The sequence below is a fragment of the Piliocolobus tephrosceles genome, unplaced genomic scaffold (genome assembly GCF_002776525.5).
Source record: "Piliocolobus tephrosceles isolate RC106 unplaced genomic scaffold, ASM277652v3 unscaffolded_30926, whole genome shotgun sequence".
NCBI classification, from domain to species: Eukaryota; Metazoa; Chordata; class Mammalia; order Primates; family Cercopithecidae; genus Piliocolobus; species Piliocolobus tephrosceles.
In genome coordinates, this window is record NW_022314228.1 from 23,346 (window position 1) to 37,604 (window position 14,259).

The 14,259-nt window shown below is 50.9% G+C and overlaps 1 long non-coding RNA gene across 1 annotated transcript in view; it reads right to left on the bottom strand.

The window, feature by feature from the left end:
* The window catches only part of LOC116418654, an 18,644-nt gene extending 5,018 nt beyond the window's left edge, over positions 1–13,626 (bottom strand). Inside the window, exons 1-2 of the long non-coding RNA XR_004228766.1 lie at positions 13,262–13,626; positions 3,056–3,231 (exon numbers count right to left, since the gene is read on the bottom strand). This is a non-coding gene — a long non-coding RNA (uncharacterized LOC116418654). The remainder of the gene's footprint in view (positions 1–3,055; positions 3,232–13,261) is intronic.
* Positions 13,627–14,259: the final 633 nt, after the last annotated feature.

Here is a 14,259-nt window from a genome sequence, read left to right on the forward strand (position 1 = left end):
TATCTGTTAGTGTGTGTCAGTGTGTATGACTGTGAATGCGTATGAGTGTGAATGTGTGTGAGTGTGTCTGTGTGTATCTGTGTGTGTTTGTATCTGTGTGTGTCTATATGTGTATGTGAGTGGTTGTATCTGTGTGTTAGTGTATGTCAGTGTGTCTGTGAATGTGTATGAGTGTGAATGTGTGTGAGTGTGTGTATATCTGTGTGTGTGTATCTGTGTGTGTCTATATGTGTATGCGAGTGGGTAGGTGATATGGTTTGGCTGTGTCCCCACCCAAATCTCATCTTGAATTGTAGCTCTCATAATTCCCACATGTGGGAGGGACCTGGTGAGAGATCATTGAGTCATGGGGGCGGTTTCCCCCATACTGTTCTTGAGGTAGTGAATAAGTCTCAGGAGATCTGATGGTTTTATCAGGGGTTTCCCCTTTTGCTTGGCTCTCATTTTCCCTCTTTGCCTGCTGCCATGTAAGATGTGCCTTTCGCCTTCTGCCATGATTGTGAGGCCTCCCCAGATACGTGGAACTGTGAGTCCATTAAACCTCTTTTTCTTTATAAGTTACCCAGTCTCGGGTATGTGTCAGCAGCATGAAAATAGACTAATACAGTGTGTCTGGGTGTATAGTTAGTGTATCTGTTTGACTGTGAGTATACGTGTGAGTGCCTGTATGTGGCTGTGGTGTATGAGTGTGAATCTGTGTCTGAGTGTGTGTGAATGGGTTTGTGTGTTAGTATATCTCTGAGTAGGAGGGTGAATGTATCCGTATGAGTGTGTGTGTGTCTATGTGTCTGTGAAAGTGTATGTGTGTATCTATATGTATGTACATGTGAATGTGTGTGTATGTGATTGTGTCTGTATCTGTATGAGTGTGTGTGTGTGCGTGTGTGAATGTGTGTGAGCGTGTGTATGTGAGTGGGTGCCTGTGAGGATGTTAGTGTGTCTATATGTGAATGTGTGTGTGAGTGTAACTGTGTGTAAGCATATGAGTGTATGGGGGGGGTATGAGTTTGTTAGTGAGTATAGGTGTTTAAATGTATGAGTGTGGGGTGTGTGTGTGTGTGTGTGTGAGTGAATGTGTGTACACACTCTGTTCCTTCTCATTGTACTCCCAGATTTGGTCTTAAAATATTTGGGACTCAATCCGGACAAAACATGAGGAAGATACAAAACCACAGAACGGCAGTGTGGCCTGGAAAAGAAGAACTTTTGTTTGTTGTTGTTTGTTGTTTTTGTTTGTTTGCTTCTGAGACAGAGTCTCGCTCTGTCGCCCAGGCTGGAGTGCAATGGCGCGATCTCGGCTCACTGCAACCTCCACCTCCCGGGTTCAAGCGATTCTCCTGCCTCAGCCTCCCAAGTAGCTGGGACTACAGGCGCCGCCACCACACCCTGCTTATTTTTGTGTTTTTAGTAGAGACAGGGTTTCACCATGTTGGTCAGGCTGGTCTCGAACTCCTGACCTCGTGATCCGCCCGCCTCGGCCTCCCAAGTGCTGGGATCACAGGCGTGAGCCACCACGCCCGGCCGGAAGAACTTTTTTTCTTAAGAAGAATGAAAACTTAGCATCACCGATGGGAGCCTGAGTCTCAAGCCTTCCCTAACCACACGCACCCCAGGGGTAGGTCCCAGAGCCTCCGGCCTTACCACCGCGAGTGGCGGCTGCACAGGTACGGAGGTTTTTCAAAATTCACTAAACTGCATCATTAAAATTAATTTGTATTGTTACATGTAAATTTTGGGTCAATAAAGTTTTCAAAGGAAATATATATATTTGCGGGTGCATATATGTAAATATATATCGATGAATACGAATCCTTAACGACACAAAATCGTCGACTCTTCCGTTCCGTGTATTTCCCTCTCTTTGATTCTCAGCAAGGTTTCCACGGCCAAGCCCGTCTGCGGGCGGGAGGAACCCACAGGATGGGGAGCCCGGCTGCTCCAGGTGGCCCCGCCGGGTAAAGGACCACACTGGAGGGGTGGAGGGTCCCGTGGCTGCTCTAACAAAACCCCACAGATGCGGTGGCTCACAGGCCTCCCAGTACAGTCGCATTCCCACAGTTCAGGGCGCCCGGAATCGGCCCCCACGGTCCCCAGCCTCTGCCCCCACGGTCACCTTCCTTCGCCTCCTCGCCCTCTCCTACAAGGACGCTTTGCTGACATTTGGGGTCCGCCCGGATCATCCAGGACGATCTCCCTAACTCTGGACCCTTAGCCCGGCCACACCTGCAGAGCCCCGTGGGCGAGAGAAACTGGTGCTTGCAGGGGCAGGAGTCAGGGCCCGGGCACGGCAGCCCGCCACCGCGGGTGGGTATTCCGGGCCAGATGGCACCGTCACCCCCGCCTTGGAAGTCTCGAACTCCCCCACGCTTGGACCCGTGGCGCGGAGCAGAGACGCGGGCGCCCCTGGAATCGACGGGAAGCGCCCCACGGACAGGCCTGCGGGGGAGACCCGAGCCCCACCCACCCTGTCTCCACAGCGACTCACGCAGGAGCCTGCGCTCGAGTCCCACGTCGGGCTGCGGGAGACGCCGCCCACGCGGGGAGGTCCGCGCCGGCCCCACGACCCGACGGTGGAACCCGGGCCGGCCGCCCCGCTGGCCTCCTCGTGCCTGCGCGGTTCGAATGCTGCGCCCCGGTCACTAGGCCTGGCCACCCGGACACCAGGGAGCCGGCGGCTCAGGCTGGCGGAGAGGGGGTGGCACACTGGCGGGCGGGGGGCACGGGACGCCCCGCCGGAGGGCAGCAGAGAGGGGCGAACTCGCGACTGGGAAAGGAGGCGAGGCTGACTCGGCGGCTGCGGGGAGAACGGCCCAGCGGAGGGCACCGCGCCAGGGCGGCCGGGGGCTCCGGTCCTGCGGCTGCTCCGTGGCCTGCGGGATGCGGACGCGCACGGTGGGCACCTCCCCAGCCCGCCGACCTCACCTCGCACCTCACCCTCATGGCCCCAGCACTGACCCTGGGGGACGCGCGGGCTGGCCCTGTTGCCCACTCAGGGTACGCCCCCGAGGGACACGCGCGCCTTCGCTCTCCAGGACGAGGTTGCTCAGCAACTTACCCGGCCCCATGGACCCCCGGGGGGCATCCTGATGTTTCAGTTGGGGGCATCCAGACAGAATCAAGACTTGGTCCAGGTCCTGCACGTGGCTCACGCCTATAATCCCAGCACTTTGGGAGGCCGAAGTGTTAGGATCGCTTCAAGGTCAGCCTGGGAAACATAGTGAGACCCCGCCTCTAAAACAAGTTAAAAAAAAAAAAAAAAATTGGCCGGGGGGGGGGAGGCGGGTAACCCCAGCAACGGGGGGGGGGGGGGGGGGGGGGGGATGTGGAGGCTGCAGTGAGCTGTGATGGCTCCGCTGCAGTCCAGCCTGGGCAACAGAAGGAGACCCTGTCTAAAAAAACAAAAAGCTTTGGCCTAAAGGAAAAAAAAATGGCCTAAAGGCTTGCTTCAGGTCACACCAGGATGCAGAAAGCACAAGCAGTGGCTCCGGGCAGCGCTGTGGGTTAATAAGCACGGTTGGTAAGTGGCAGATCCCCTGCTGAAGCCCAGGTTCTCAGATGCAAGCCCACAGCTCCTCCACTGAGTGCGCCTAAAACCAGAGCCCAGGCGGCTTCAGGGGTGCAGAAGCAACCCTTGCCATCAAAACAGGTGGTTTGGGGGTGGAGAGAGGTAGAGGAGGGAGGTGAGAGGAAAGGAGGGAGGGAGTGGGGTCAGGAGGCCAGTGGGCACCCCTACCTCCTCACTAAGAGCAGGCAGAGCTCTCAGCCTGGACGTGGTGGGGCCCACTATGGTGAGATCCTGCTGAAAATACCCTGCACTTTGAAAACAGCCACATCCAGGAATCCAGGATCACTGGGTGGGGACTGCAGTCCAAAGAGATGGCGCTGAGCAAGGATGCTACCCACGTTTGTGTGAGCTGAGCACTTCCTAAAGCTAGAGGCTCTGTTTCGTTTCATAGCAGCCTATTGGTTATCTAACTTTAGCTTACACAAGAGGCACTTGGAGGCCTTGTTAAAAGTAGATTCCTGGGGCCGGGCACAGTGGCTCACGACTGTAACCCCAGCACTTTGGGAAGCCAAGGCAGGTGGATCATGTAAGGTCAGGAGTTTGAGACCAGCCTGGTCAACATGGTGAAAACCCATCTCTACTAAAAATACAAAAAAATTAGTTGGGTGTGGTGGTGCATGCCTGTAGTCCCAACTACTCGGGAGGCTGAGGCAGGAGAATCGCTTGAACCCGGGAGGCAGAGGTTGCAATGAGCCGAGATCGCACCACTACACTCCACCCTGGGTGACAGAGAGAGACTCCAGCTCAAAAAAAAAAAAAAAAAAAAAAGAAAGAAAGAAAGAAAGATTCCTGGTCCCCAGAACTTCTGTATCAGCAGGTAAGGTTAGAGTTCAGGAATTTGCATTTCTAATAAGCTCCCAGGTGATACCAATGCTGCTGGTCCATGGACTACAATCTACAAGAACTACTGTCACGCCAGAGATGCACAGTCAACAACCTGCACAACTATACACAGCAGCCCTAAACATCACAAAAGCACCTTTAACAAAAACAGCTTGTAGCCCTGCCTCTGGGAGAATAAACCAGGCTGAAAAAATGACAGCCAGGCTGGGCACAGTGGCTCACGTCTGTAATCCCGGCACTTTGGGAGGCCAAGGCAGGCGAATCAAGAGGTCAGGAGTTCAAGACCAGCTTGGCCAACATGGTGAAACCCCATCCCTATTAAAAAAAAAAAAATTAGCTGAGCATAGTGGCAGGTGCCTGTAATCCCAGCTCCATGGGAGGCTGAGGCATAACAATCACTTGAACCTGGAAGGCAGAGGTTGCAGTGAGCCGAGTTCGTGCCGCTCCACTCCAGCCTGGGCAGCAGAGCGAGACTCCATCTCAAACAAACAAACAAGCAAAAATGACAGCCAATAATGTCCATTATTTACAAGGCAAAGACAGGCACGAATATACTTACAACCTAGATAATTCCCAAAGTTACTTAACTGCTTCATTTTTAGGTTGTTGGTCATCTGACATTTTTGGCAAGATGACCACAGAAATGAAGCATGCCCTTCTCAGTGCATCACATCAAGGGGTGTGTGATACCATAGTGTGTGATACCAAAGCACACCTTGGCTGTTTGCTTACAGGGGCATCTTCCCAGTTTCTCTGCTATAAAGCTAACAAGTTGGGGAGATACTCTGAGATTATGCAAAGCCTGTCTCCTCACACTTTCCCCCTGGATTTTAGCATCCATCAGTTGCTCTCGCCTGCAGCATTTTTCCTGGGGGCTTTGCCCACGGCTGCCTTTCTATTGTTCTTTTTCCTTCTGCGTCTGCTCACTGGACCACTCCTTCTCAGCTGCCTTTGTCTCCATGTGAGCTCACCATGGGCTTGTACACAACAAAATCCCAGGATTTTTACTGATAAAATAGCTAACATTTGTAAATGCACAGTTTACAAAGTGCTCTCACTTACACTATCTCATTTGATTTCCTCACATGAACAGCTGCCCAGAAAAGCCTCTGCATTCTGGGACCCCTGCAATGGGCTTTTTTCATCCAGCCTAAGTGGAACAGACAACACTGTCCTGGCTAAATCATCTTGTTAATTGGGTGCCAGCCCAGTTAGTTGAGTCATTTACTGTATTAACTTGGTGTCATTGGAAAATGAAGTAAATGGACTTTCTCTGTCATTATTCAAGTCACTGGTAAAAATATTGAACAGGACAGAGCTAAAAACCTATAAATTTTTATTTTCAGTAACACTTTACTATTAATTGGACTACCCAAAGAGAAAGAAAACGAGTAGTAGGGAGTTAAAGAATTATCTTACATGTATTGTTTCTTAGAAATTCTGAAGTCTATATTTAGCCAGATCACATGCTCTGTGACTGATAATAAATTCCTAACAGTGGCAGAATTTTTTGTTTTCAGTTACTTTCTCTGGCAACTGTACTAGCTACCATGTGATAAATGAAACAAAAATCTCCTTGAAAATATGCATATATCACTATCCTTCATATAGAAAATAAGTGCATTATCTTACAACGTCAGAGCAATTGTAGCCTACTGTGTGCCTGGTGAACAGTAGGTGTTCAATAAATACGTGTTGAAGTAACAAATGAATGCATGCATGAACACATGAGTGAATGACTGTAAAATGTAGAAGGTAAGAGGTTTAAAAACACAGATTTGTTTTTCTTTTTTTTTTTTTTTTTTTGAGATGGAGTCTTGCACTGTTGCTCGGGCTGGAGTGCAGTGGCACAATCTCGGCTCACTGCAACCTCTGCCTACCAGGTTCAAGCGATTCTCCTGCCTCAGCTTCCCAAGTAGCTGGGGTTACAGGTGCCTGCCACTACGTCCAGCTAATTTTTTTTGTATTTTTAGTAGCAACGGGGTTTCGCTGTGTTGGCCAAGCTGGTCTTGAACTCCTGACCTCATGATCCACCTGCCTTGGCCTCCCAAAGTGCTGGGATTACAGGTGTCAGCCACGGCGCCTGGCCTGTTTTTTTTTCCTTTTAAAGCAACATAAATTAAATGACATGACAATTAAATCAATAGAGTATTGCTTAAAATTGCCCAGGCAGTAGATACACTATAATGTTGAGAAAAATGTCTAGCAAGCAGGAGAAACAACTTCAGCACGCCAGTCTGTCTGCCCCTGCTTCCAGGGCCCAGCCCTTCCTGCTGTCCTGGTGTTAAGGTACCGTCATTTCTCCTCAGGTTCCTGTAGGACCCTTGTCTCCTGACAGTCCACTCTCCATGCAAGAAGTCAAATCATGCCTCTCCGCTGTTAAAAACCCTTCCAGCAGCTTCCACCTCACTCCAGGCAAAAGCTGAGGGATTCACGGAGGCCCACGAGACCCCTGGGCCGGATCCCCTTGGCCTCCCCGGCCACACTACCGCCCCTCGGTTCCAGCCACCGCACCCTCTACACCACCATAGCTGCACCTCCTCTCCAGGGCTCCACTCTATTGTCACCTTCTCAATGGGGCCTTCCCTGACCCCACAGTTTTATTTTATATTTTATTTTATTTTATTATTTTTTGAGATGGAGTTTCACTCTTGTTGCCCAGGCTAGAGTGCAGTGACGCAACCTCGGCTCATTGCAAGCTCCATCTCCGGGGTTCAAGCCATTCTCCTGCCTCAGCCTCCCGAGTAGCTTGGATTACAGGCGCTCACCACCACACCTGGCTAATTTTTTGTATTTTAGTAGAGACAAGGTTTCACCATTTTGGCCAGGATGGTCTCAAACTCTTGACCTCAGGTGATCCACCCACCTTGGCCTCCCAAACTGCTGGGATTACAGGCAGGAGCCACCACCCCCAGCCGACCCCACAGTTTTAAGTTGCAGCTCCTACCCACCTTGTCCTCCTCTTCCCAGCGCCCTTTCTCCTATAGCACATGTCATCATCTAGCACACTACAGATCTGGTTCATTTTGATTCCTGTCTTTAAATAAGACCTTATGTATAAGATGAGGGCAGGAATCTTGAGCTGTTTTGTTCACTGTTCTCTCCCCGACACCGTGGAGTGGCACATGCCCAGCATGTAATAGTCACTCAAGCACACACTGAATAAATGAATGAATGCATCATATATTTTCGCATGTATAAAATATTTTTGAGATCCTCAGATTGAAAACACTAAAAATTATCATGTCTAGTCCTGGGACTAGACAGCATATATTAAATATCTGTTTGGAAATAAGGGCTTTGCCCACACAAGACTTTACATTCCATTTAGTTTTTCTATTTTCTTCCTCTTGAACATCATTATTTCTTCTGACGAAACACCTCAGACTGTACCAAATGGCTTTTCCTTGAAGTAAAGTTAAACGGGTAAATAAATAACAAAATCAACACAACAGCAATCACAGAGAAAAGAGTAAGTATAGGCTGGGCACAGTGGCTCACGCTTGTAATCCTAGCACTTTGAGAGGCTGAGGCAGGTGGATCACTTAAGGTCAGGAGTTTGAGACCAGCCTGGCCAACATGGTAAAACCCTGTCTCTACAAAAAGTCCCCCCAAAAATTAGCTGGGCATGGTGGTGGGTGCCTGTAATCCCAGCTACTCAGGAGGCTGAGGCTGAGGCTGAGGCAGGGGAATCCCTTGAACCCAGGAGGCAGAGGTTGCAGTGAGCCGAGATCATGCCACTGCTCTCCAGCCTAGGCAATGGAGTGAGACTCTGTCTCAAAACACAACAGAAGAAAGAAAGAAAGAAAGAAAGAAAGAAAGAGAGAAAGAGAGAAAGAGAGAGAGAGAGAGAGAGAGAGAGAGAGAGAGAAAGGGAGAAGAGGAAAGGAAAGGAAAGGGAAAAAGAAAAACAAAGGCTTAAACTCCTAACTATGAGCCTCCTTTTGATTTTCCAATGTGGTTCTGTGTAAAACCCCTGAAAATATGAAGATTAAATTGTGTGCCTTCCCAATGTTCTTTTTAAAAACCCTCCCATCTGGGGCTGCCTGGGATACAGTTTCAGGCTGTGAGACCTTCCCGTGGGTCTGGGCTGAGAAACGCTGCTGAGAACAGGATAAGAGGGAAAATGTCCTACCAAGTCGGTCCTCCAACACAGAATGTATTGAAAATAAATTTGGGTGTCTCCATTTTCCTCCACCTCAACTGCATTCGGCAAATGCTCCCTTCCAGTCTGGAAAGCATTTCATGAGTTAAAAGTCACAGAGGAGCTGGAAGGAGGCTTGGAGCTGGCCTCATCTAGTGATCTTATTTTGTGGAACAGGACAGCAGAGGCCTGGAAAGAGCACATCTCATTTTATCCATTTGTAACTCAACAAACACTTAATAAGACTCGTGTGCTAGGCGCTCTTCTGGCACTGCAGATACAGGAGTGAACAAAACAAAGTCCCTGGGGAAAAGGACAGTCTTTTCCACAAACAGTGTTGGGAAACTGGATATCCATACACAAAAGAATGTGGATACCTCACACTGCATGCAAAAATTAACGCAAAATGGATCAGGCCGGGCGTGGTGGCTCACGCCTGTAATCCCAGCACTTTGGAAGGCCGTGGGTAGATCATTTGAAGTCAAGAGTTCAAGACCAGCCTGGCCAACATGGTGAAACCCTGGCTCTACTAAAAATACAAAAATTAGCTGGGCATGGCGGCAGGCGCCTGGGAGGCTAAGGCAGGAGAATCTGTTGAACCCAGAAGGCAGAGATTGCAGTGAGCCAAGATGGCACCACTGCACTCCAACCTGGGCGACAGAGGGAGGCTCTGTCCCAAAAAAAAAAAAAAAAAAAAAAAAAAAATTAAAGGCCTAAATGTAAAAGCTAAACCTATAAAACTCTTAGAATAAAACAAGGGAAAAGCTTCATGACACTGGATTTAGCATTGGTGGTTTCCTGGCTACAACACCAAAAGCACAAGCAACAACAACAAAAATAGACAAATTTCATCAAAAGTGAAAACTGTTGTGCATCAAAGGACATTATCAACAGAGGGCAGCCCACAGAAGGAGAGAAAATATTTGTAAACCACTTATCTGACAAGGGTTTACTATTCAGACTGTATAAGCAACTCAACAACAACAACTAATCCTTAACTATAAAAAACAAAAAACTCCTCAACTCGACGACAAGAAAATAAACAACCCAATTTTTGTTTTCTTGTTTTTTTTTTGTTTTTGTTTTTGTTTTTGTTTTGAGACGGAGTTTCACTCTTGTCACCGCGGATGGAGTGCAGTGGCACAATCTCGGCTCACTGCAACCTCTGCCTCCCGGGTTCACGCAATTCTCAAGCCTCAGCCTCCCAAGTAGCTGGGATTACAGGCACGTGCCACCATGCCCAGCTAATTTTTGTATTTTTAGTAGAGACGGAGTTTCACCATGTTGGCCAGGGTGGTTTTGATCTCTTGACCTCGTGATCCGCCCACCTCAGCCTCCCAAAGTGCTGGATTTACAGGTGTCTGCCACCACGCCCTGCTAATTTTTGTATTTTTAGTAGAGACGAGGTTTTACCATGTTGGCCAGGCTGGTCTTGAACTCCTGACCTCAGGTGATCTGCCCACCTTGGCCTCCTAAAGTGCTGGGATTACAGGCAGGAGCCACCACACACAACCCAAATAACCCAATTTTAAATGGGCGAAGGACGTGAATAAACAGGTCTCCAAAGAAGACCTACAAATGGCTAATAAGCACAAAAGATGCTGAATGTCACTAATCATTGGGGAAAGGGCAAATCAAAACCACAATAAGATGCCACCTTGAGCCCATTTGGCTGATAGGGTACAATTAGAGAAATATATTTGGTCTTTGTCCCTGGTTCGTAGCACAGAGCCCCTAAAGCCCTTGGAATTTCCTGAGTGATAGTAGTGTCTTTTGTTATTCGTAATGAAGCCCCTATTGATCACATCTGAGTTTATGCTACGGAGGTGACTTAGGGTAAACCCTTACACAACTTCAGGATGGGGTTGGTCACCGGAAAGACCAGGTAAGTAGGAGGTTGGATCCTTCAGCCTCACCCCTAAACCTGTGAGAAGGGGAGGGGACTAGAAATCAAGTTCTGAAAAAGCTCCTGAACAAGGAGGTTGGGAGAGTTTCCAAGTTGTGGGAGTGTGGTGCGCCTGCAGCCCCCACCTCATACCTTGCCCTGTCCGTCTCTTCCCTCCAGCTGTTCTGTGTACTTGAGCTCAGTTAATGAGCACAAATTCCCTACAGTATTGGTCTCTGACAGAACAACATTTTGACAAATTGAGTTTTAAAGATCTAATTGACTCTTATTAGCAATGTATGAAACAGGCAGCCTGCCGACTACAAAATAGAAGGCACTCGGCTGGGTGGCGCAGAACAATTGGCTTTGGTAAAGCAGCTCGAGTAGGGCTGAGGGAACGGTGTGGTTTGAGAAAAGTGCGTTGGTTATCATTGGGTGACTTTCTGAGGCAGGAGAACAGGGTCTGGAGGCAGGGAACCCAAGGCTGATTCACACTGAATTCCTAGAACTAAATCAAAAGGAAAATCCCGACATTTCACACCTAACTAACAAAAAAACCAGGGGCAGCCGGGCATGGTGGCTCACGCCTGTAAGTCTAGCACTTTGGGAGGTCGAGGTGGGCGGATCACCTGAGGTCAGGAGTTCCAGCCCAGCCTGGTCAATGTGGTAAAACCCTGTTTCCACTAAAAATACAAAAATTAGTCTGGTGTGTTGGCAGGCGCCTGTAACCCCAGCTACTCGGGAAACTGAGGCAGGAGAATCGCTTGAACCCGGGAGGCAGAGATTGCAGTGAGCCGAGATCGCACCATTGCACTGTAGCCTGAGCGACAAGAGAGTGAAACTCCGTCTCAAAAAAGAAAAAACAAATAAAAAAAAAACGAGGCTACTCCCTTTGCAAACCCTACCCTTTTCTGCCTGGTGGATGGAAAATTGAAAGTGTCTCTGAGAGCAGCCAATCACACGTTTACATAGGATTGTAACTTTGTAACTTCACTTCAACCTCTTTTTGGTCGCTTCCCACAACCAGTCAGACTGATGGTGGGCCAAGCCCACCTTTGCATAGAAGTGTAACTTTGTAACTTCACTTTGCAATCAGAGGCTTGCATAGGGTGTAACCTGTGTAACTGAAGTTACACCTCTGGTTGCAGGTCACTACTTCATTTACATAGAGTGTACACCAGGTAACCAATGGGAAACCTCTAGAGGGTATTTAAGCCCCAGAAAATCCTGTAACAAGAGCCCCTATGCTCCAGCTGCTCCTACCCTGTGGAGCATACTTTCATTTTCGATAAATCTCTGCTTTTGTTGCTTCCTTCTTTCCCTGCTTTTTTTGTGCGTTTTGTCCAATTCTTTGCTCAAAACGCCAACAACCTGGACCCCTCCACTGGTAACCTGTCCTTGTATGAGTTTAAGCAGAGGAGACCTCTCTATTACGCAGGCTCAGTGGACTGGACCGACCCCTTTTGATTGGTTGCTGGTAGTCTCCTATTCTTTCAGGAAAACTGGCCCTGTTGGGGGATTTTCCTGTTTTGTTTCAGTTTCAGTTTGATTACGTGGCACTTAGCACAAGTGATTCCATTTTGGTCTGGCCTATTGGGGCCTAGTGCAGGAGCTCATCCAATTCAGTGGCCTCCCATAAATCTTATTTAACACTTACCACCACTGTGCATATGTGGAAGGTAAAACTCGGAGACATTAAGTATCTGAGTGTGTCACAGAGCTAGTAAAAGGCAGAGCTGGGGTCAAATACATTGATTCATTCTCTCAAAAACCTTTTTTTTCTCGGGTGCATACTATGTATCAGCCTCTGGGTACTGCGCATGGGAGCAGAATCAGACACCCCGGACTGACAGGGCTCACAGGCGACAGGTGGAGACAGTTCTCAATCACAGAAATCATTTGTTCTCACAAACGGTGACACGTGCTAGAAGAAAAAGGCCTGAGAACTAGGAGGGCATCTAGAGGCACGTGTCACCTTTCGGGTCTGGGCGTCCTCCAGGCAGCTGGAGGAAGACATCTGAGCTGACATCAGATGCATGGGTAGGAATCTACCCGGACGGGGGACGAGCGCCTTGCAGCGGACGGAGAAGCTGTCCGGGTCCCGAAAGTTTCTTTCTTTTTTCGTGTGTGTGTGTGTTTGGGGGCCGGGCAGGCTCTCGCTCTGTTGCCCAGGCTGGAGTGCAGTGTCACAGTCGGCTTCACTGCAGCCTCCACACAAGCGATCCTCCTGCTTGGGCCTCCCCAGTAGCTGGGGCCGCCGCGTCCCGCCCGAAGGTTTCCTCTTTCCACACCGGTAAAATCCCGAGCTGTGTCTGAACCTCTCAGCCGAGGAAGGGAACGTGACCTCCCCCAGCTCACGCGCGTGACACTCGGTCCTCCCGGCGAACGGCTGAGAAGCCGTGGGAGTGACGCGCAGCCCCATTCCTTCACCCTCCTGCGCCGGGTGTCCCCACAGAAAAACACGCGCCGACCCCACAGCCGCCGCCCACTGCTAAGGAAGGGCCTTTGCACCCAGGAATGGCCGCGGGGTGGGCCGGGGTGAGGGCCCCAGAACGGGTGGGGAAGACCCGGGCAGGGAGAACACTCAGCGTTCTCTGCCAGCTGCGGCCCTGCTGGTCCCGGGAGCCCCCGCCTCCCTCCCACAGGCGCTGGGGAGGACACGGGCGGGGGCCACACACGCCGGGGAGGGGCGGACGTCGGAGGAGACCCATGGGGGAGGGGCAGGCACGTGAAAGGAGGCGACACTGGGAGGAGGGGCACCCCGCGGGGGAGGGGGTGGGGGAAGGGTGGGGGTGGGGGAGGGGCACCCACGCGCGGGTCTGACCTGGCTGGCGCATCTCGGGTCCTCAGACTGCCGGAGCCGGGAGACCCGAGACCGGCTCAGCTGCTCTTCCTCACTTCTGTGCCAAGAGGGAAAAGAAGCGCCGCGCGGCTTTGGCGGAGAAACCCTCCCGGAAGAAGGGGCCGGACCCCGGAACTGCCGTGTGGGCACCTTTCCTCCAACCGCAGCCCGCCCGGCACAAACGCGAAGTCCCTGGAAGCGCAGCTTGGAAAGAGGCGGCCCTGCAGGCTCCCGGGCGCTCCGGGCTCCGCGCACTCGCAGCAGAGGGATGGGGACCGCCGAGGCTCGGGCCACCCGGGCGGGCCGCGTGCTCAGGACGCAGCGGGGCCGCCCCCTCAAGGCCACAGCTCCCCAGCTCCCCCGCTCCCGGCGGCGGCGTGGCCTTGGAGGCTTGGAGGCTCCCGCCAGGAGCCCGAGCGCTGGATGCCAAGTGTGGGCCGGCGAGGCTGCGTCCCCCGAGGTAGGTCAGACAGCCCAGAATGTCTGCTCTGGAACGGAAAGGCCGCCCCGTGTATGTCACTGAAACTCGGCTGGTCAGTAAAGCAGGACATGGAAGCTGTAGGTACATTGATACTCCTCACCCGCAATTCACTAGAGCTATTTTCACTAGTGGTTCAAAGAAAATGTGGCCGGGCGCGGCGGCTCACACCTGTAATCCTAGCACTTTGGGAGGCCGAGGCAGGTGCATCGTCTGAGGTCAGGAGTTCGAGACCAGCCTGGCCGATATGGTGAAACCCCGTCTCTAATAAACATACAAAAAGTAGCCGGGCGTGATGGGGGCGCCTGTAGTCCCAGCTACTTGGGAGGCTGAGGCAGCAGAATCGCTTGAACCCGGGAAGCGGAGGTTGCAGTGAGGCGAGAGGGTGCCGCTCTACTCCAGCCTGGGCGACAGAACACGTCTCTCTCTCTCTCTCTCTCTATATATATATATATAGAAGTTCAAGAAATCTCAAAGAAAAAAAAAAACCCCACCAAGTCAA